The 22,793-nt window shown below is 43.9% G+C and overlaps 1 protein-coding gene across 1 annotated transcript in view; it reads right to left on the bottom strand.

Moving 5' to 3' along the window:
* The window catches only part of LOC148505659 (uncharacterized), a 285,850-nt gene that overhangs the window by 130,314 nt on the left and 132,743 nt on the right, over window positions 1–22,793 (bottom strand). The window lies entirely within an intron of this gene.

Genomic DNA, 22,793 nt, shown 5'->3' with positions numbered 1-22,793 from the left:
GACCTCCCCTACTATATCCCCCCTATTGGAGCCACCTACCAATCCTCCCCATCTCCTTTACATGGACCACATACCTACCTTTCCCTCACTCTCCCACCTGATTCTCCCCACCAATTGCAAATGAATGCACACCAGGAAAAAATAAGATTTATACTCACCGTAATAGCTCTTCCTTGGAGTCCATCTGAGGGATGCCATTACTTCTGGGTTATGCGTAGTGAGGTGCGGAGTCAGCCCAAAACAAATTAAAACTAGCTCCCATCCCCTATATAACCTTTCACCTTCCACCAGAACCTCAGTCTATGTTTAACAAACCTGGAGAAAGACCCATGGATGAACTGAGAAACCAACATGTAACTAGTATGAAACCAAACAATGGAGATATCCTGGCATCCCCCAGATGGACTCCAAGGAAGAGATTTTATGGTGAGAATCATATTTTCTTTTTCATCCATCTGGGGGATGCCATTACTTCTGGGAAATATCAAAGCAAGCCAATTAAGTGGGAGGGGAGCGTCGGAACCGACCGCTCAAAGAATTATCCACCCAATACTGGCGTCCCTCGCTCCAAATGTATGGAAGCGGTAAAATTTGTAAAAGTGTGTACGGATGACCAGGTAGCTGCTTTGCACAGAAGCCCCAACAGCATGAGTCGAGTGGTCCCGAATTGAGGCCGAAACTGTCACGTTTGAGGACAAATATGCCTGCCGAATGGCAGAAGTCACCCATCTAGCGATGGATCCTTTTTGAGGCTGGCCAGACTTTTTGGTGCATCAAGTAACACTAACAGGGAATCCATGTGGCTCAAAGACACAGTACGCTCCAAGTAGATGCATAATGCACGTATGACATCCAACAGTGCTAAGGAAGAAGATGCACTACTCACTGAATCCTGGCGAAAAGCTGGGAGGATAATAACCTGGTTAATGTGGAAAGCTGATACTACCTTCGGAAGAAAGGAAGGTTTAGTGCATAACACTACCCTATCCTCATGAAAAATGAGAAGCAGAGATCTACAAGAAAGAACTGCTAACTCAGATACCCTTCTGGCCGAGGGAATGGCCAAAAGGAAAACATCCTTCAAAGTGAGATATCGCAATTCTACAGATTCCAAAGGCTCAAACGGTGCCTTTTGACGTGCCTCCAAAATTAAGTTCAAGTCCCAAGGAGGAAATAAGGAGGTTGTATATGAAGAACCCCCTGCAAGAAGGTTTGATTCTCAGGAATTGTGGCCAATTTCTTCTGAAACAGGATCAATAGGGCCAAAATTTGTCCCTTAAGAGAGGACAATCTAAGACCCTTAACCAACCCCTCTTGCAGAAAGGACAAGAGACGAGACACTTGTAAACCTTTCAGGTTTGAACTTGTGTTGTTCACACCAAGAAATATATATATCTTCCATATCCAATTATAAAACTGGGAAATGACTGGTTTGCGAGCCTGTATCGTGATTCTGAAAACCATTTGGCCCTCAAGATATTGGATTCAAGAACCATGCTGTCAAAGCCAAGTGAGGAAAATCGGGGTGATGACATGGACCCTGAAGTAACATCTGGATGCAGGGGTAGATGATACCTCCCTCATTGCAATAGCATTGTCTGATTGGATTCGCACTGGTAGGCTCCTTAGATGGGATTGAGCCTGAACCAATGCATACCGAATCGCCCCCAAAATTCCAGTTTGTTGATGGAAAGAGAAGCTTCCTGAATGGACCAAAGACCCTGTAGGTGCATGTCTAGATTTGCATCCTGTAGCCACCATAGAAGTGACTGCCGGATCTGCAGAGATAATCTGAACATCTGCCTGTTTGAGGGCCTGGTTTCACCCATCAATGAAGCAATTAGTTTTGCAGTGGTCGATCATGGATTCTGGCGAAAGGAACAGCTTCAATTGAAGCCACCATTTTCCCCAGTAGCTGCATAGTCCTCACTGAGATATGAGACATCTGTAAAATGGTCCTTATTTTGGATTGGAGATCCTGAAGCTTTGCCTGCAGAAGAAACACTCTGACACTGGGTGTCAAAGAGAAGACCCAAAAATACCATCCTCTGAGATGGAATTAAATTTGATTTGGGAAAATTGATGACCCAACTGAATCTCTGGAGCATGCCTAAAATAATCTGAAAATAAACTAATCTGTTGCAATAGGGCTATTGAGGGTGCCCTTAGCAACAAATCGTCCAGTTAAGCCAACATATTAATCCCCCCCCCCACTCCTGAGTAAGGAGATCATGTGTGTCATAACCTTTGTAAAGACTCTGGAAGGAATGGCAGAGCTGAAAATGCAGATGCCCCACTGCAAACCACAGAAGTTGATGACCCCTCCATATAGGAATATGGAGGTAGACATCCTTGATATCTATGGAGGCCAGAAATTCCTCTTCCTTTATGGACCAAATGACTGACTTTATGGACTCAATCTTGAAGTGGAGTTAAGCATTTAACCCCCTGAGGTTGAGGATGGGACAAAATGACCCATCTGGTTTGTCTACCAAGAAAAGACTGGTGTAGAACCCCATGCCTTGCTGTAGTACCTGAACCAAAATAATTACTCCGGAATCGGAAAGCGCAGAAATTGCCTGTATGAGAGCTGCCTTTCTGCAACCATCCACAGGGAGAGGAATAGAATATTTCTGGAACAGGACCCTCCAAATCTAAACTGTAACCCCTGGTTACTAGTTGACTTATCCAAAAATCCGGATTGGATGGAATCAAACTTTCCCAGAATTTGAGTAAGTGGCCTCTCACCAGAGGACGGGTCCAAGTCCCGTGACAGTCATGTGGATTGACCTGATGACTTAGCAGCAGGGCGACTGGTACTGGGGGCAGCACGTGTCTTGAAAGCACTTCGGGGACCCCTAGATACACCCTGTGTATCTAAAGGCGAAAAGTCAGTTATCGGCGATAATTTATCGCTGATGACATAATTTTTGCCCATTTCAATTATCCCCGTATTCAATTTCAAAGACTTTTCGCTGGTGCGAAAAGTCTTTGTAAAAAACGGGGAAAACTTTTCTCCATATAATACAAGGTGAAAAAAAGTGAAGAATTGGGGTTTATGGGTGCAGGCTTAAAAAAAATAGCCTGCAGCCCTGGGAGGGTCCCCTAAAAGTAATCTGTGTAAAAAAAAAAAAAAAAAAAATCCTCAGGACACCCCAAAAAATTAACTTTAATTTTGGGGGTGAACATTTTTCTTTTTTTTAGAGGAACAAAGTTTTAAACTAGCAAAATTGATTCACGGGGGGTTCCCATATATGTGGCAGGTGTTTTCTAGAATGCGGCTGGTAGCGGTAGGTGCATTTTTGAAGGATTTTAAAAAATAACTTTAGGGACTTAAAAATATGCTTGCACCCATTTTCATGTACCCCAAATTGTTGGGGGTGTTTTTTGGGAAAAAATAACTATGCTCAACCGAGATCAAAGTAGGAGCTTGAGCGCAGGGTATCATAATTTGCCTAAGAGTGACGTAATTCACCTATGGCCTCAACCATTGACTTAGCCTAATCAGGCATCACTGACTGTTCAGCCGAACCTCCAGGTAATGAATCCCCCTGTGAGACAAGACTAACCAAGACAGATAGCTACCTAAATTCCTCTGGAAAAAGTGTACCACTGTTTGAATAGAAAAAAAACAAAGAAGGGGCTAAATAAGACTCTAATTCACCTACTGTGTCTGTGTAATGCAAAAACCCCGGACTCCTTGAAGTCCATATTCACTTGCAAAAAAACAAAGGCAAACAAATAATCTTTAGTATACCCCTGTATGTTACTGCCTAGATTCCTGAGAAACAGTGCAGTAAAAGTGCTTTTATATATATATATATATATATATATATATATATACACATACACTACCATTCAAAAGTTTGGGGTCACCCAGACAATTTCATGTTTTACATGAAAACTGACTCTTATTTATCAAATGAATTGTAAAATTAATAGAACATATAGTCAAGACATTGGCAAGGTTAGAAATAATGATTTTTATTGTAAATAATAATTTTGTCCTTCAAACTTTGCTTTGGTCAAAGAATTTTACTTTTGCAGCAATTACAGTATTGCAGACCTTTGGCATTCTAGCTGTTAATTTGTTGAGGTAATCTGAAGAAATTTCACCCCAGGCTTCCTGAAGCACCTCCCACAAGTTGGATTGGCTTGATGGGCACTTCTTGCGTACCATACGGTCAAGCTGCTCCCACAACAGCTCAATGGGGTTGAGATCTGATGACTGCGCTGGCCACTCCATTACAGACAGAATACCAGCTGCCTGCTTCTTCCCTAAATAGTTCTTGCATAATTTGGAGGTGGGCTTTGGGTCATTGTCCTGTTGGAGGAGGAAATTGTCTCCATTCAAGCGCTGTCCACACTGCAAAATGGAGTGATAGCCTTCCTTTTTCAAAATCCTTTTTATCTTGTACAAATCTCCCACTTTACCAGCACCAAAGCAGCCCCAGACCATCACATTACCTCCAGCATGCTTGAAAGATAGCTTCAGGCACTCTTCCAGTGTCTTTTCACTTGTTCTGCGTCTCACAAATGTTCTTCTGTGTGATCCAAACACCTCAAACTTCGATTCGTCTGTTTATAACAGTTTTTTCCTATCTTCCTCTGTCCAATGTTTGTGTTCTTTTGCCCATATTAATCTTTTCCTTTTATTGGCCAGTCTCAGATATGTTTTTTTTTTGCCACTCTGCCTAGAAGGCCAGCATCCCGGAGTTGCCTCTTCACTGTAGACGTTGACGTTTTGCAGGTACCATTTAATGAAGCTGCTAGTTGAGGACTTGTGAGGTGTCTATTTCTCAAACTAGAGACTCTAATGTACTTGTCTTCTTGCACAGTTGTGCACTGGGGCCTCCCACTTCTCTTTCTACTCTGGTTAGAGCCTGTTTGTGCTGTGCTCTGAAGGGAGTAGTACACACCATTGTAGGAAATGTTCAGTTTCTTGTCAATTTCTTGCATGGCATAGCCTTCATTTCTAAGAACAAGAATAGACTGTCGAGTTCCACATGAAAGCTCTCTTTTTCTGGCCATTAGGAGAGTATGATTGAACCCACAAATGTGATGCTCCAGATACTCAACTAGCTCAAAGGAAGGCCAGTTTTATAGCTTCTCTAGCGAGCAAACCCATTTTCAGCTGTGCTTCTAACGTCTTCTAACGCGCTTAGCAAACACTGGGGCTGATTCAGACCAGCTCGCAAGCAACTCGATGTTTGCCCCCTGCGCATGCGCCGCCTCCCGAGTGCGCGAGACCCGGACAGCGACTGGCGCGCCGTCGCTACGGCTCTCGCACAAAAATGGGGCGGCTGTCGATTGTGATTGACAGCTCGCCCCATTTTGCAGGCGGGTAGGGGGGGTGGCTACACAAATGGAGGCATTCCCGAAGGAACACAGCTGGCCACAGCTTAGCGAGTGGCCAGGAGGCTGACTCAAAAAAAGAAAAAAGCCGCCCTGATTCAGAGCGAGCGCTCTGAAAGAACGTCCGGCTCTGGATCAGGGCCAAAATGTACCATTAGAACACTGGAGTGATGGTTGCTGGAAATGGGCCTCTATACACCTATGTAGAACCAGACGTTTGCAGCTAGTATAGTCATTCACCACATTAACAATGTATAGAGTGTATTTCTGATTAATTTAATGTTATCTTCATTGAAAAAAAAACAGTGCTTTTCTTTCAAACAGAAGGAAATTTCTAAGTGACCCCAAACTTTTAAATGGTAGTGTATGTGTGTATATATATATATATATATATATATTCACACACACACATCACAATGTTATAAGCCCAACATAGATCACCAAATACCCAAAAGTAATAATCCCAGATAAACTGTAATGTACAGCCATCCCCCTGTAATTTTCAGTGTCTTAGCCAGGCAGAACTGCAGCACCTCTCAACACCCGTTTGTGCATGGTTCTAAAGTCCCTTGAGCATGCTGAAACTCAAATACCTAGGGAGAGGTGTGGCCGGGCACGCCATCGGCATCCTGCTTCCTCCAGGACACCTGACGTCATCCTAGGTGTTACCTAGTCTCCAGCGTTTCCATGTGGAGACAGCTCTGATGTTACCACGACTCATAATGATGACGTCACAGATGGCGCACTTGCAGCGGTGCCATGTCCTGGGGGCATTCAACAGCCTCTCTCTCCCACAAAGCCGGCAGCATGTTGCTGCTCTGTAATCCCAGCCAGCGGTCCTCCAGAAAGAACCATCTGGATTTTTGAAAGCGGCGGGTGCTGTGAAAGCTCGGGGAGGTCTGACACGCCGGCCCTAATGCTGCAGCTACGTGAGTAATAACATGTCCGGCTGCTCTGCTTAAAAGCTGCGTGCCGAGAGTCAGTAAATAGGGCAACATTAAAATGTATAAAGCTTTTCTTTTACCCACGGCCCCCTCAGATGTGTGTCTGGTATGGAGAGAGACCCGGGCACTATGTAGTTTGGTGACTCTCCTAGGGGCATTCTTCAGAGTGGGACACAGGGTTCACACAAACCTCTATCTATCTAGCTCCCACTGTACTAGTGCTTGTCGCCTATTTGCCAAGAACTAAGCACCCAAACCAAACAGCACAATAAAGAAATTAAGCCTAACTAAAAGCTAGAACCTAGCTAGTGCCTTACTCCAAGGCGCTAAAAACAAGATCGAGGTTCTGGTGGAAGGGGAGGGGTTATATAGGAGGTGGGAGACAGTTTTAGTTAGTGCCCAACTCCACAGCTCACTACGCATAACCCAGAAGTAATGGCATCCCCCAGATGGATGAAAAAGGAATATCTTTTTTCTCTCGGAAAGCTGTGGGGTTTTTTTGGACAGGGGCAAAAAACAAGCTATATCAGACAGTAGTATGTGTGTGGAGGGGGCGGGGTAACCTATTGGGTGCTAACACCAATCAGATAAAGTGGATTAATATCTTAAAAGGTCTGGGCAATAAAAATGTTCAACATTTCCAATAATTTCTCTTTATACGGACACGTCTGTATGTTACACACAGGTCTATCTCTGTAGAAGCAATAAGTAACCCCAGTAGTGCTGCTATCTGTCCGTTTCCTCTTGGAAATGTTTTTTAAGTAAGGTTCTTACTACAGGTTTGACCAAAGATGTTTGCCCACCTACCACATCATGGTGTACCTCATAAAGGTGGGTCCCTAACATCCCTAATACTGACACATTAAATACATTTATCTAGGACTTACCTTTAATAGAGCCCTTTAAAATGTGTGTACTGCAATGTAAGGACCCATGCCAATTAAAATCACCTGGGGCAGGTCCGAGTGCTAGCCCAAGAGTAGGGGTCTCACATTGAAATGTACCTTAAATACACACAAAGAAACTGCACATCTTAATCTTAAACATAAGGTGAAGGACTTAACCAGGCAAGACATAAGTCTCCTTTTCTTCTTCATGCTCCATAGGGGACACAGGGACTATACTGGGACTTCTCAAGCATTTCCTCTAAGGGAGGGCACCATCCTGACGAAATGAGCCATCACCACGGCCGGGGCAGGAAGGTATGCCACCATGTACGCATGACGGATGGTTAAACGAAGCCATCTGGCCAAGGTCTGCTTCGTAGCCAGCCAACCCCGCTTATGGAAGCCATACAGGATGAAAAGGGAACAGACTTCCAGATATCCCTGGTACGCTCTACATAGATCCAGAGGGTCCTCACAACATCTAAAGAGGCCGGCCTCCTCTGCAGAGACCTCCGGAGACTGAAAAGCCGGGACCACAATCTCCTGATTGATGTGAAATCCGGAAACTACATTCAGAAGGCAGCCTAGCAGAGTCTGAAGGATGGCCTGGGCCAAGCAAAAGACCAGAAAATGAGAGCGACATGATAGCGAGCTCAAGTCTAACACCCTCTGGGCCGAAGCAATAGCCAGAAGATAGTCTCCCACGTGAGCCAACAAAGGTCCACTGAGTCCAAAGGCTCAAAAGAAGAAGACTGAAGAGCCCGAAGGACAAATCCCACTGTGCCACCGGAGGAACAAACAGGGGCTGCACATGGAGCACTCCCTGAAAGAAAGTGTGGACATCGGGTATCAAGGCAATCTATCTCTGGAAGAGAACCGAAAGGGCCAAAACCTGCACTTCCAAAGATGAAAGGCAAAGACCCAAATCCAGATACGTCTGTAGAAAGGAGAGGACTTGGGAAACCGAAAGGCCCCTGAAAACCCCTTAACTTTCAAGATGGATGTCTCAAGAGCCACCCCGTCAAAGTGAGGTGAGTCAGGTCCGGTGGAAGCACAGGCCCTGAGACAGAAGATCCATCCATAGAGGAAAATGCTGTGGGGCATCAATGGAGAGGCTCCGAAGATATGTGTACCTCTGCGGCCAATCGGGAGCTACCAGAATCACGGTGCCGCTTTCTAATTTCAACTTGCGGAAAACCCGTGGAAGAAGCAAAATCGGGCGGAATATGTACATGAGACAGAACCATACTGCTAAGGCGTCCACCAGAAGAGCTCCCAGATCTCTGGTGCAAAAGCAGTACATTGGCAACTTGCGGTTGTGCCAAGATGCCATCAAGTCAATGTCCGGCAGGCCCAGCGATGAACCAGAAGTTGAAAAACATCCAGATGAAGTTCCCACTCAGCTTAAAAATGTAGCTTCCAAATTCTGAGCTCCCGGAATGAAGACCGCTGACAGGGCTGGTAAATTACGCTCTGCCCAGCGGAGAATGCAACTCACATCCTTCATGGCACCATGACTGCGAGTGCTGCCTAGATGGTTTATGTAAGCGATGCCCGTTGCTTTATGGGACTGTACCCGGACTGGGCGATGCGGGAGGAGCTGCTGTGCTTGACAGAGCCCTGAAGATGGCTCAAAATTCCAGGACACTGATCGGACGGTGGCTTTCCTGAGCCATCCATCGACCCTGGAAGAACTGCTTGCAGGTCACTGCTCCCCACCAGCAAAGACTTGCATCCGTGGTGAGGATGACCTACTCCTGAATCCAAAAGGGGCGACCCTTGTCTAAATGGGAGCCCTGGAGCCACCAAGCAAGGGAGAGACGGACCTCCCAAGTTAGGGTGATTGTCTGTAGTTTGATATGGTGATGAGATCTGTTCTAGTGAGTCAGAATCTCCACCTGAAGTGGCCGGGAGTGAAATGGAGTGCACACCACGTTGAAGATGGAGACCAGTGAAATCAGGATCCGCTTGCAGGCGTGTATTGACACACGGGAATGATGAACCTGCAAATCCTGTCCTACAGTTCCCGAATCTTGTCCACGGGGAGGAAGACTCTCTGAACCCTGGAATCCAACAAGGTCCCCAGATGGAGCATCTTCGAAGATGGAGTCAAGGAGGATTTCTTCCAATTGATGATCCATCTGTGAGATTGGAGAAGATCTATTGTGAGATGGAGGTGCTCTCTGAGAATGTTCAGATATTGGGCCAGGATAAGATTGGGAGAATCCTGACACCGCTGCGCCGTGAGTGGTCATGACAACCATGACTTTCATGAAAACACGAGGAGCTGTGGAAAGACCAAAAGGCAATACCCAAAATTGGTAGTGTTCCTCCCAGTCCGCATACCGGAGGAAGTGCTGGTGACTGAGCCAGATAGGAATATGTAAATAGGCATCCTAGATGTCCAAGGAGGCCATGAAATCCCCTGGTTTCAGCGTCAGAATGATGGAACGCAGAGACTCCATACGGAACCTGGGAATCCATAAATGCCTGTTGAGGGAGTAAGGAAGAGATTGGCATAGAAGCCTGAGCCCCTCTGAGCCAGGGGGACTGGAACAATGACCTTGGAAGCCAGCAGAGAGTGAATGGACTTACACAGTGCTTTTACTGTTCCCGAGTCCACTGGAAGACCTGTGGAAAATAACCTTGCTGGAGGACGCTTCCAGAAAGGTCAGATTGTAGCCCTGTAAGACTACACCACATACCCCGGCATCCATCGTGGTCACCATCTAGGCCTAGGAGAAAATCAGTAGCCGGCTTCCAACACTGGGTTCCCTCAGGGAGAGGCCCGCCCCATCAATCGGCAGGCTTGTCGGCTGGCTTAAAGTAAATAACAAGAAAAGCACCCGATGCCAATTAAATATTCAGTGTGTTAGAACTGGTTGCCTGCTGCTTTCAAAAACAGAGGGATTACTCAACACAAAAAACTAAGTAAATGCAAAAAAGGAAGAAAGTCCTGGCAAACAGTAATTCATAAACTAAAAAAAAAAAAAAAGAAAAAGAAAAAAAAAAAGGGGGCGTGGCCTGACTTCCAACCAAGGCAGAAGTGGTGGCCCGCAGCTCCTGCCCTGTGACCTTTAGGGGACCTGTAGGCTTCCTCAGTGTGGGCTGCACTAGCTGTGGGGTGTTCTCTGGGGCCCTGCTACACACCCTTACCACTCCCGAGTGACCTGGGTATCCTGTCTCATTGCAGCCTACTCACAGCCGCGAAGCCGCGACCTCAAGTTTGGGATGCCCGTGACGCGGCCGTCTCATTGCCGCAGTCACCAACGGACACTGCAACCTCACCTTTGGAGGGTTCCGCTAGTCGCCGTCGGCCGCTACCTGCTCCTGTCCCGTGAGCTCCCTCAAGCCTTCTCCGGGCTCCTGTAGTGGCTGCACAGTGCCGCGAATTGCAGGCGGCCAGCATCTTGGCTCTCTCTGCCCAGTTCTGTCTCCCTGCTTGGCACCAAGTGGAGGCTGCAAATTATAGGCACCTGGATCACCTTCCCACCTGTTACAGGTGATCCTCACTCCTGGGAGGACCCTACCTATTTGCCTCTCCTGAAGACATCTGCCTGGCTCTGCAGCTACCCACAAGCCTGGGTAAGGGATATACCTCTCTCACCCTCTGACTGTCATAATTTTTCTGCTAATCCGAGGAATATTTACTGGCCCAGGCTGTTGTCCCTATTGCCCCCACAATAGCCCATGTAGCTATACTCTATTTTTTTTTCTAATAGGGCTGGAAACAGTATTAATTGCTTTTTATATTACTTAACACCTATTACTGTGGTGTTAGTCTGGAGTTCCACCTGGTGGCGGCTGCTGACTACTGCGGGTCCTAAAGGGTCACCTGGCTTGTGTTCCACATTTTTGTCTCTACCCTCGCTGCAATGCCCTCTGAGTCCGGTCTATGACCACAACTGCAACTAGCATCTCATCTAAGTTATTATGAGATTGGGTCGACTATGATGATTGCCTAGTTCTTGGCCTCTGGGGGCCGGGGCTCAACTACCTCGCCTCTATATGACATCTTTACACTAATACACATACACTCTGCCCATTATCTGCCTACATTTGCTAATCCTATGCCATGGGCATGACCGGGAAATCTGCAAATTAGAAGGACATTCATCATCCCAGAACGGAAACGTCCCAAACGAGCCTACGACTCTTCCTCTTACCGACACTTTCTAAACAGAAATCCCCGCCTGATTCTTCTGCCTCCTCTCCAGTTCCCTCGAACCCTTCTAGCCCTGCATCCATGGAGGACTCGACCTCTCTCCCCCCCCCACTACATCGGGCAAGGAGCTACAAAAACTCTTGTCCTATGTTAAGACCCTGCCGACTAAACATGACATACATAACACTTTTAGACAGGAACTGGCCTCCGCTAAACAGGAACTTTCCATACTCTCAGATCGTCTTCCTTGGAAGACAATCGGGATAACACTGACACTACTCTGTCTAAACTGATTAAAATAGTGTCTCTTCAATCTACAGAACTACTATCTCTCAAGGCCAGGATGGAGGATTTGGACAATCATGGCAGAAGAAATACATACGTATCAGAGGCTTGCCCGAGGATGTCCCTCATAACTTAGTCGATGCTCTAACGAAGATTTTCAATGAGATCCTCGGCAATGATCTTGAATTACAGAATACGGTTTGATAGAGCTCATAGAGCCCTGCGCCCTCGGGGCTCATCCTCTGACTGACCTACAGATGTCATATGTCGGATCCACTATTTTTCTCAAAAGGAGGAAATTATGCAGAAGGCTAGACAACTGGATGGAATCGACTTCAACGGCGATGTCCTTCATATTTATCAAGATTTGTCCTGGCACACATTGCAACAATGCCGAGCGCTCCGTCCTCTGACGACTTGCGCAAACGCCAACTAAAGTACAGATGGGGTTTCCCATTCCATCTACAGGTAACCTTCTCAGGCAAGACACACTCCCTCTACACTCCATCTGATCTTCCCTCCTTTTGCTCCTCCTGGGCTTTCCAGTAGTCGAGACTCGAGAGTGGAAGGAGCCTTTGGCACAATTGGAATTGCCCTCTACCTCAACACGCCCAACCTCTTGGCAACCGATTTGAAACTCTCGACGTCGGCCCAGAACCTCTCCAGTTCATTCAGAAAAGGACGTTACCTGATGATTCGTTAGTCTTTCCCCACGTGAGATGACGTTTCAATTTAAGTTTAACTTTTTTCTAGGATGTTGTTTTCTATATTGAGCTATTATATATTTCATATAATTATTGATGTATACTCCCATAACGTAAAGTATGTTAGTTATAATTTGTTTTGATGTCATTATCTAGATTTGACATTTTGTTTTACTATTAATCATAATTTGTGTTCCGTGATCTGTCGCGGGTTTTTCAATGTTGTTGCACTTCTTGCAAATTTTGTTAATGTTTGTACTCTATTATTTCTTTGTCCCTATTTTCCGCCCCTTTTTCTACTCCCTTCCCACACAGGGTCTACGCTTTTTACAATTCCTATGTTCATCATGACGTCTCTTACTATTAAACTTCTAGTTTCCTCTGTAAATGCTCGTGGGCTGAATACCCCTGAAAAACGTTCTAAGCTTCTGCACTCCTTATGGGCAAACCGGGTGGATGTAGCGCTGGTCCAAGAAACCCACTTTAAACTATCCGCTCGATCCCCGTCCCTATGTGACAAGCATTACCCTACTGCCTATTATAATAATAACCCCGATGGGAATTCTAAAGGTGTTGCAGTCCTATTCTCACACAAACTCCCCGTCTCTGATGTACACATACACAGACTGATTCCAGGTAGACTCCTCCTGCTTACATGCCACATATATAACCAAGACTTCACATTTATTAATATATACTCCCCTAACCAAGCCCAATATAAATTTCTTCGATCTGCCCTGGATATGCTTGATTCTTTAATTAAAGGCATTCCACTTTTGGGTGGAGATCTCAGCTGGACAATAGACCCCCTACTAGATACATCTAATGGTGCACCTAGATACCCTCCCACTAAATACAAACAGGTCAAGACATTGTTTCATAATTATCAGCTGGTAGACAATGGAAGACTTTATACCCCACAGGCCATAACTATTCCTTCTTCTCCCATCTACACAACACTTACTCTCGTTTAGACTATATTTTTCTCAGTCATAGACATCTCCACATGCTTGCTGACACTGACATTGGCCCAATAACGTGGTCGGACCATGCCCATCTCCCTGACTCTTGATTCTCCCGCATTTTTCCTCTAAGCAATGGACATGGCGAACTAATGAGTCGCTACTGCAAGACGACTACCGTAAAGCCGAACTTGATACAGCCCTATCTGATTACATTCTCCATAATGTGACCCCGGAAGTTTCTCCAATTTCAATTTGGGAGGCGCACAAATGCGCTATCCGCGGCAAGCTTATTCAATTAGGCTCATATATTAAAAAACAAAAATCTGCACAGATTGCAGCCCTTTTACAACAAATCAAGTCGCTGCAGGCGTCTCATAAACTGACCATGTCCAAAGACGACTACCATAAGCTTTTGGAAACCCGCAATGCTCTTAGTATAATACTTGCGGGCAACATCCAATCTTCCTTTAAAAAGTGTAGAAGCCGCTTCTACCAGTGGGGAAACAAACCGGGAAGACTTTTGGCTAGAGCGCTAAGAGCCCAGCGAGCATCTGGATTCATACATACTCAAAGATGGTCAGGGAATATCCCATGTTGAGACCTCCAAACTTGCTTCTTGTTTCCAACATTACTACTTTACCCTTTATAACCTGCCTGACCTTAATATCATGTCTCGTCTAGCCCACTCACATCACAAGTTGTTCCAGATTATCTCTCTTCTATTTCCTTCCCTACTATCTCCCCTTCAGATAAACTTGACTTGGAACGTCCGTTTTCTATGCAAGAAGTAGAGCTAGCTATATCCTCTTCTTCAAGACAAATTGACCCCTATGATGTTAAATGCCTTTAACAATGTATCCGCGGAATCCTGATTTTCTAAACCGTTTTTGGAAGCACACATTTCAGTAATTCCCAAAGCAGGTAAGGACCCCTCCCTGTGCCCAAGCTACAGACCCATCTCGTTATTAAATGTGGACCTTAAACTATACGCCAAATTAATAGCAAACAGGCTAAATCTGCTCCTTCCTCAGTTGATCCATGATGACCAAGTCGGATTTGTCAAGGGTCATGAGGCACGTGATAACACCACGAAGGTTCTTAGCCTGGTACATTTTGCTACCTCTCAGACGAAGACCCCAATTATCTTCCTCTCGACCGACGCAGAAAAAGCGTTTGATAGAATCAATTGGTCTTTTATGAGGTCTGTGCTTGTTCATATGGGATTGGGCCCTCTTGCCCTTCATAGGATTTTGACCCTATATTCATGTCCTTCGGCGAGGGTGAGAGTCAATGGCGAACTATCTGGATCCTTTTCCATAAACAATGGCACGCAACAGGGATGCCCTTTGTCTCCATTAATTTTCATCCTTTGCATGGAGACATTAGCAAGAGCTATATGAGCCAACCCTCATATTTCTGGGATCCTAGCAGGTGACAGAGAACACAAACTGGCCCTTTTCGCAGATGACCTATTAGTCCCACCCAGTGACGTATCTGCCTCATTTAATGCATGAATTTAAATATTTTGGACAACTGTCCAATTTCAAGATTAATTTTTCAAAATCTTGGGCCTTGAACCTGTCCGCTAAATCCTCCGTGATTTCAGGACCTACAGTGCGCGTTCCCTTTCCCTTGGCATCCCTCCCATATCACTTAGGGGTTAAAATCACTAAAAACTTGTCACAACTTTTTGCCACCAATTTCTCTACCCTCCTCTCATCCATTCGAACAGATTATTCCCATTGGCATTTAAAACACTTTTCGTGGCTGGGGAGAATTCATGTCGTGAAAATGAATATGCTTCCCAAATTGCTTTACCTCTTTCAATCTCTACCCATTCAGATTCCTGTCTCTTGGTTTAGCTCACTGAATTTTTTAATCCAGCGATTTATCTGGTCCAGGAAAAAACCCCGGATTAGACGTGATCTTTTAGTATGGCCAAAACATTTGGGTGGTCCCCAAATTCCTGATATCAAATCATATTACCATCTTAATAGAGTCCTTGAGTGGACTAGGTATAAAGATGTCAAGCAATGGGTCGCATTGGAAGGTCGCTTCATGAAACTCCCTACCCGAAATCACACCTTGGCTTCCTTCTATTTCTAAATTAGACATTCCTCATCCGACAATTCTCCCTCTCTCTCTATTTATAAGTCCTTAAGAAAACTGTCCCACATTTCCTTACGCTTTGGCCCCCTCACTTCATTTCTGGCTAACCCTGATTTCCACCCCGGTATTCATTATTCACATTTCCCTAATTGGGTACGAGAAGGCCTTTTCAGAGTTGGCCAGGTGGTAAACAAGTCAGGTGTTAAATCCTTTACTGAACTCCAGGAAAATTGGTCAATCCCACATTCTGACTTCTGCAAATACTTACAGGTTCGCCACTTTCTGACTTCCGCAGATAAACAGCCTCTAACAGAGAACTAACTCCATTTGAGAAATGGTGTATATCACCAACTTCTTCCCACAATTTCTGCCATATATCAGCTACTCTTATCCAATCCTTCCTCTCCTACTCCTCCATGGGCAAAAAAATGGGAACTAGATTTGGGTATTTCCCTCACAGCTCAAGAATGGCAAACTATATTTCTTAAAACCCACTGCAGTTCAGTTTGCGCAACGGTAAAGGAAACTTAATATAAGATTTTAATGAGATGGTGTAGACACCCTACTCTACTACATGCCATGTTTCCAGCGAAATCCGGGTCTTGCTGGAGATGTCTTAAAGCCCCTGGATCCCTGCGACATATATGGTGGAACTGCCCCCAGTTACCTACATTTTGGTCAGAAGTTATCTCCACGTCGCGATTAATTCTAGGCAACCCTGTCCCTACGGACCCGGCATTCTGGCTACTTAATCATTCACATACCCCATTGGGAAGCTACAAGAAATCTTTATTGTGCCACCTCAGTAACGCAGCAAGGGCAGTTATTCCAATTTTTGGGAATTCCTGCAATTCCCCTACTCATAAAGAATGGTTCCAGAGAATTGATTACTATCTCTCCATGGAAGACCTCTTAATCTTTTCTACCAACAGGCCCTCTATTTTCAATAACATTTGGTCCCCATGGTTAGAGTATAAAACCTCTGCAGAATTTAAAAACTATGTCCCTCATTCAGAGGCGCTCGTAAAATGCGAGTGCTCGTTCTGAATGTGGGCGGCCGCTTGTATTTTGAAGTGCGACCTCCTGGTCGCTAGCTAAGCTGTGGGTTACCACCCACAGCTTTAGCTACCGACCAGGTTGATGGTCGCGATGGTCAAGACCATCGAGGCTTGCGACGAGACCCTATGGTTGGGTCTCGGCAACCGCAAGTCCCAGGGAGCTTCCTGCTCTGATCGAGCAGGAAGCTTCCCACTGACATCACTGCTGATGTCAGTGCGGCCGCCCACAAAACGGCAGGCATTCCTTAAGGAACGCCTCCGTTTGTAAAACCACCCCCCGCCACGCCTACAAAACGGGGCGAGCTTTCAATCAACATCGACAGCTGCCCCTTTTGTAGTGAGCTCCGAAGTGAGAGAATTTCTCCGGGGCTTGCACACGCTTGCGAGCGGGTCTGAATGAGGTCCTATATGTCTTAAGCCTACCCAACCACGTAACATGATCTGAATTACTTTCATTTAGCTATAACTAATCTAATACAAGATAACCCTCTTCCATCCCTCCTCTCCCTAATTCTGACAATCCTTATTCTTCCTTTATTTTATCCTTTTTGTTTTGTTTTATTCAATATAATTTGTAAAACTGGATTCCATTCTATATATACTTTGATATGGATATGTTGGTGTTATTTATGCCTGTACATATCTGTACTTTCTCTATTTGGAATCTTGAATAAAAACAGATTGCACAAAAAAAATAAAAGCTTTTTATTATCTTAACACAGACAATATTAAAACATATATAAAAGACTACAATATAACACCGGCCGTAATAGAAATATATTTACACTCTAATAAAATTTGTACCATGTGGTAATTTGCTTTTAAAAGACAAATTACATTTGGTTTTCATGCAAGACTACAAAAAACTAATTATAGCTCAAAGAGTTATTGTTGTCTCCGATACAGACCATATACATTGAGTAATGTAGCAGCACACAGCTCTGAATGGCAAACTCCCAGCTGGTTGCACTGGGACTTTAAGCAGCCATATCCACAGACCAAATAAATCACAAGGTACTGCAGAAGTTCACAGGCATGTGAAGAGATACCAGCTGGCGTTTTGTAATAGTGGCAATACGAGTTTCACCGCCTCCACCAACTCTAAGAGTCTTCGCCAGTATGCAGTCGGGCATCTAGTAGGCCAGGACTGCTTGCTTCTGGTCTTGTAGGAAGAACTCTGTAACCTAGAAAAAGACCATCTCTGGTGGGCGAAAGGAGCGAAAAGACGCTTGTGCCCTAGGGGCTGTTGCAGAAGGCAGAAATGCTGTTTTGGAAGCCACCACTGTGGCTAGGATCTTGTCCAATTCCGGACCAAAAAGAACATCACTGGAGTAAGGAAGAGCCTCAAGGGCCTTCTTAGAGTCTGTGCAGCCAGAATGCCCTTCTGGCCGACACAGAAGAAGCCGACACCTTGGAATGTCTCTGGAATCTCTTCCATTTCAATAACTCGTCACACTAAACTGACCAGTTCCTGCAACCATTAGTGATTAAAGAGAAAATTTATCTGAGAGATACTCTACAAGTCCTACAAATACTACAATCAATGGTGTGGAAGGAAGATTATGTCTTGTGTATGAGCAATGTGAAATCGCTATATACTTGTATTGGTTACGAAGCTGGATGTGAGCACTCAAGATTTTTCCTCTCAACAATGACAATTACCAAATGATCAAATTAATATCATTATTGAATGTATAGATTATATATTACAACATAATTATTTTTGGTATAAAGAGGATTTTTTTTCTACAAGTAAATGGGACCGCAATGAGAACTTGCTTCGTGCCTAGCAAATTTATTTGTCACAAAGTGGGAAGACTGTATATGGAATAATAATCCATATAGTGAATATCTGATTTGCTGGTATCATTATATCGACGACCTCTTGTTTGTATAGAATGGACCAGAAGACACAATAAGGGAATTCACTTATTATATGAACAACACCCTCAACTTGGAATTTACCACTGTCAGCAGTACTGCAGAAGTAGTATACCTGGATCTTGAGATTTATGTGGAAGATTCCGTAATCAAAACAAGAACACATACCAAAAATGTTGATTGCAATACAATTTGGAAGCAAGTAGCAATCACCATCAGAAATGGATCTCAAATATTCCCAAAGGTCAGTATAGGAGACTACATACGAACTGCTCAGATATAGATGTATTTAAACAACAAAGTGAACATCTAAGAGATTCATCAATAAGGGTTACAAAGAAGAAACTTTAAGGAAAGACTTAGAAGTAACCAAGAACCTGGATAGAGAAGAAATGATCAAAGATAAAGGAAGTGCCAAAGACCCTCCACTAGCATTCATCACACAATATAAAAGTAACCATCTAGTGACCAAAAATATAATAAAGAAAAACTGGCATATTTTGGAAGTGGATGAAAATTTGAAAACTGTCATCCCAGGGATTCCCAAAATAATATATTAAAAGGTCAAGAAATCTAAGACAAGAATTAACCTCAAGCTTTATACCTTTTGGAAATAAAGTAGAAAAAGGAAGACCAGGCTTCCATTTTTGCACCGAGTGTAAGTCATGTAAAATTGGTAACATAAATTTTACTACACCAACTATCACTTTTACCTCAAATTGCACAAAGAAAGACTATGGAACTAAGAAACATCTCGTGCAATACTGAAGAGGCAATATATCTACTTGAATGCCCTTGAGGCCTTCAGTATATTGGACAGATAAAAAGGAAATGCCAAACACCTGTACAACATAAAAAGAGGACTATAAACACATAAAGTATCAAAAAATTTTTTAGAAGTACATGGTGAAGACCCAAAAAATCTATAATTCCTAGGGATACAAAAAATTCATTGAAACTGGACAGATTTTATAAAGGAATTGAAGAATGAGAGCAGGTGGATCTATCAAATTAAAAGATTGTCTCCATTAGGGCTAAACATAGATTTTGAGTTCAATGCCTTTTATGATGCTTTTTTATGTTGCATTGTACGATGCCTTTTTAGGAAGTCTATTTTACTAAAAGATACTTAAATTCATAAATTTTTAATATAAAGGTCCCTGTTTATCAAATTTCATGAGAGTCAATAAGTTTTATAGTATGAATCCATTTAGGATTCTTAGCGTTTTATAATTATTCTACTATGACTAATGTTATATTATGAAGTTTATAGCACATATATATTTTACATACACCACTTCAAGTCAACCATGTAATTCCCACTTTTTACCTCGCTTTGAGGTTTTTTAAATATTTTTTTCTTTTGCTATTAAAGTTTTTTTCTTAAAAAAATCGTGAACTGGAGATAAAAGTAAGTACTGGTTGAAGAGACAGTCATCCTTGAAAAAGTACTGCCATAGTACAAAACGCATTGAAGGCGATAGGGGCAATTGTAGCACAAAGCTAGTTATCGTAAAAGAACTAAGCAGCAGGACTGCAGTTAAGTTCAGACCGCCATGCTCGCACACAGCCGAAGCACAAACTTCGGAGCGGCATTATGTCATCAGCAGCTGCCCGAAGCTCCAGAGAATGGAGCGGATTACACACAGTGCAGCCTCCGTCTAGCTACTCACAGAAACCTGCCCGGCTGCATTCCCGAGAACTGGAGGAGGAAACGCACCTTCAAGGCTCCAGGACACTAGAGCAAAAGGTAGGGCAAGCACTAGGGATAATTTTGTGACTGTTGAATACCAGGCTTAAAGCCACAGAACTTATTGCAGCTGAATTATAAATGGTGACGATTCCCCAAAACATAGCCTTAAGAGCTTAAACATAATGTAACTAATTTTTATTTACATTGGCTGACGCACACACTTTTAACATTAATATATACATACATATACTTCATCATTTACAGCGCTCATCCTATTATTATTACATTGGAGGTTCAGATACCCATGTCATGATAGGAAGCGGCCTGCTTAATATGCACGAGAGATAACAACTGGTTCCCATGGTCACCCAAAGAAAAGTCTTCTAGGGCGTCCACCAAAGAGCCAATTGCCTTGGCCACCCAAGCAGATGCAAGGGCCGGACGGGCAATAGTACCTGCATGAGAATAAATGACCTTAAGGAAAGTTTCCAACTTCTATCCATTGGATCCTTAAGAGAGGCCGTATTAGGGATACTTTTTAATAAGTTGGGCAATGTGCGTATCAACTGGGGAAGGAGACTCCCACTTGTTACTCTCCTCAGCAGGAAGCAGGTAACATGATGTAATGTACTTGGAGACCTGAAACCACCTGTTAAAAACAGCCCAAGCCTCCGCTTACAGTTCTTCAAGCTGTTCAGATATATGGAATTCAACTGAAACCCATTTCTGATATTTGAAAACCAGAGCCTTGGATCGAGGAGCCGGCTTCTAATCCTCAATAGAAAGGACCGATCTTACCACCCTAAGGCCATAACATCCACTTGAGGCAGAGACTTTTCCTGGACAAGCCTCCATGAGATCACACGATGGGCCTGGGGAGGCGCTAACATGGAGAGTCTACCTACCCCTGCTGACACAGAGCCCCAGGGCAATGGCTGCCTACATTTCTAGTGGGGGTGCGGGTGACCCGGCCACCCACTGTCAGCACCGCCAGTGGTCTCCAGCACCGCTGGTGAGAGCCACTCCAATGTACCTCCCTGCCAGCATGCAGCCGCCTTACCTGTTCCCCCATCGCCCGCCTGCGCTCCTCTAAGTGCTCATGATGAGGACCAGGCCGAGGTTACCTTCAGCAGCCCCTGTGTAGTGAAAGGTGCATGCTCCTGCAGCACCAAACACAGACTGGCCTACCTGAGTCTAGGGGCAGGATATAGGAGAGGAGGAGCCTGGGCTGTTGGCATGTGATAGTTTTAACTGTTTGTTGCCCAGACTCCACTGCCTGCCTATACCCTAGCACAGTCCCTGTGTTCCCTATGGAGCATAATAAAAGGGAGAAATGTCAGGTGCTTAGAGTATGCATCTGCTATTTACCCCTATCTTCTGCTGTAGAACTACAGGTCTCATGCATGGTAGCACCTCATATTATGTTTAAGATTAGGAAGTGCAGCCCAGCCCTCCTTTATGCAGATTGCTCTTGGAACCAGCCATGCCTGTAATTACATCATAGCCCCTTTGCTAAAGTCACACGCACATCCTTACTAGTACTATAATAGACACTAGAGTTGTATAACATTTGCTGCTATCTACATGCGATCAGATTTGCACTAATCAGCTGACCATCTTTGACCGCTTGAGGTGCCTTTGAATGAACATTTCAGTATATACCGATTCAGTTGATTCTGGATTTTATTACCATTTTTCTTTTATATTTGTTTATTATATGTGATGTATGTACATTATATGTATTTTTATAAGTGATAATAATTATATCTGTCAAGCGCTCTCCTTGTATTTCTTTTTGTATAACAAGAACATATGTGACAACCCAATAATGCTAACTAAATTATTCAGTGATGCAAAGGTAAAAAAAAAGCACAATTTATCACAATGTAGCATTTATGACAATATCAGTAGATATCTAGCACAAAGTATTAAAAAATATCGATCTAAATAGCATCAACCACTTTGATCAGCAGAGAGGGACCGCTGTTTTTCTATAGACACACAAATATACACACTGGGACTCCACCCAGAGCTCCAAGAGCACCCACATATAGGACAGTCCTTAGTCCTCACATTGTGTCCAGGTGTTGGTGCCGCTGACCAGAGAGCAATTTCTGTGTTTGCCAGTCTTTACATTTTTAGAAAACCTATGACATCATAGTGATCATTTATGGCCTCACATATTTCTAATCTGTTTTGTAAATCACAGACTATTTCTAGCAGGGAGGTCGGCAGGCAGATGTCCGTCAAGTGTGAGACCATATGGAGGCGAGTTTAAACTTCATTAACCCCTTTTGGGCACTGTTCATGGCCTCCTAAACCAGAGGTTCCCAAACTCAGTCATCAAGGCACCATAATAGTCCTGGTTTTAAGGAAACCCATGCTTGACCACAGGTGACCTAATTAGTGCTCAATGAGCAGATATCTTGCCAAATGGATAACAATAAAAATAACAAAGAACAAGCATAAAAGTTGTACAGTAGCACAAATAAAGACAACTCAACCCTTTATATAATGAAACAAATGGGAGAAGCCAATGAGGAGCCTGTGTCTGATGAAATACTATGCCCAATATGTTCTTAATAAATCTGTTCTCAAGCACAAAATACTTCACCCTGCAAACCTTCATCTGTTTAAATGTGTAAATAATGTAATGTTTAACAAGATCTGATTTCTATTACTACTCTAAATTAGAACATGGAAATGGCTTCTCACCTATGAGTTCTCTCATGTGAACCAAGATGTGC

The sequence above is a fragment of the Taudactylus pleione genome, unplaced genomic scaffold, assembly GCF_031769625.1.
Source record: "Taudactylus pleione unplaced genomic scaffold, aTauple2 ptg000445l, whole genome shotgun sequence".
NCBI classification, from domain to species: domain Eukaryota; kingdom Metazoa; phylum Chordata; class Amphibia; order Anura; family Myobatrachidae; genus Taudactylus; species Taudactylus pleione.
The sequence above is the reverse complement of the archived record's forward strand: the minus strand, read 5'-3'. Positions and strand labels throughout refer to the sequence as shown.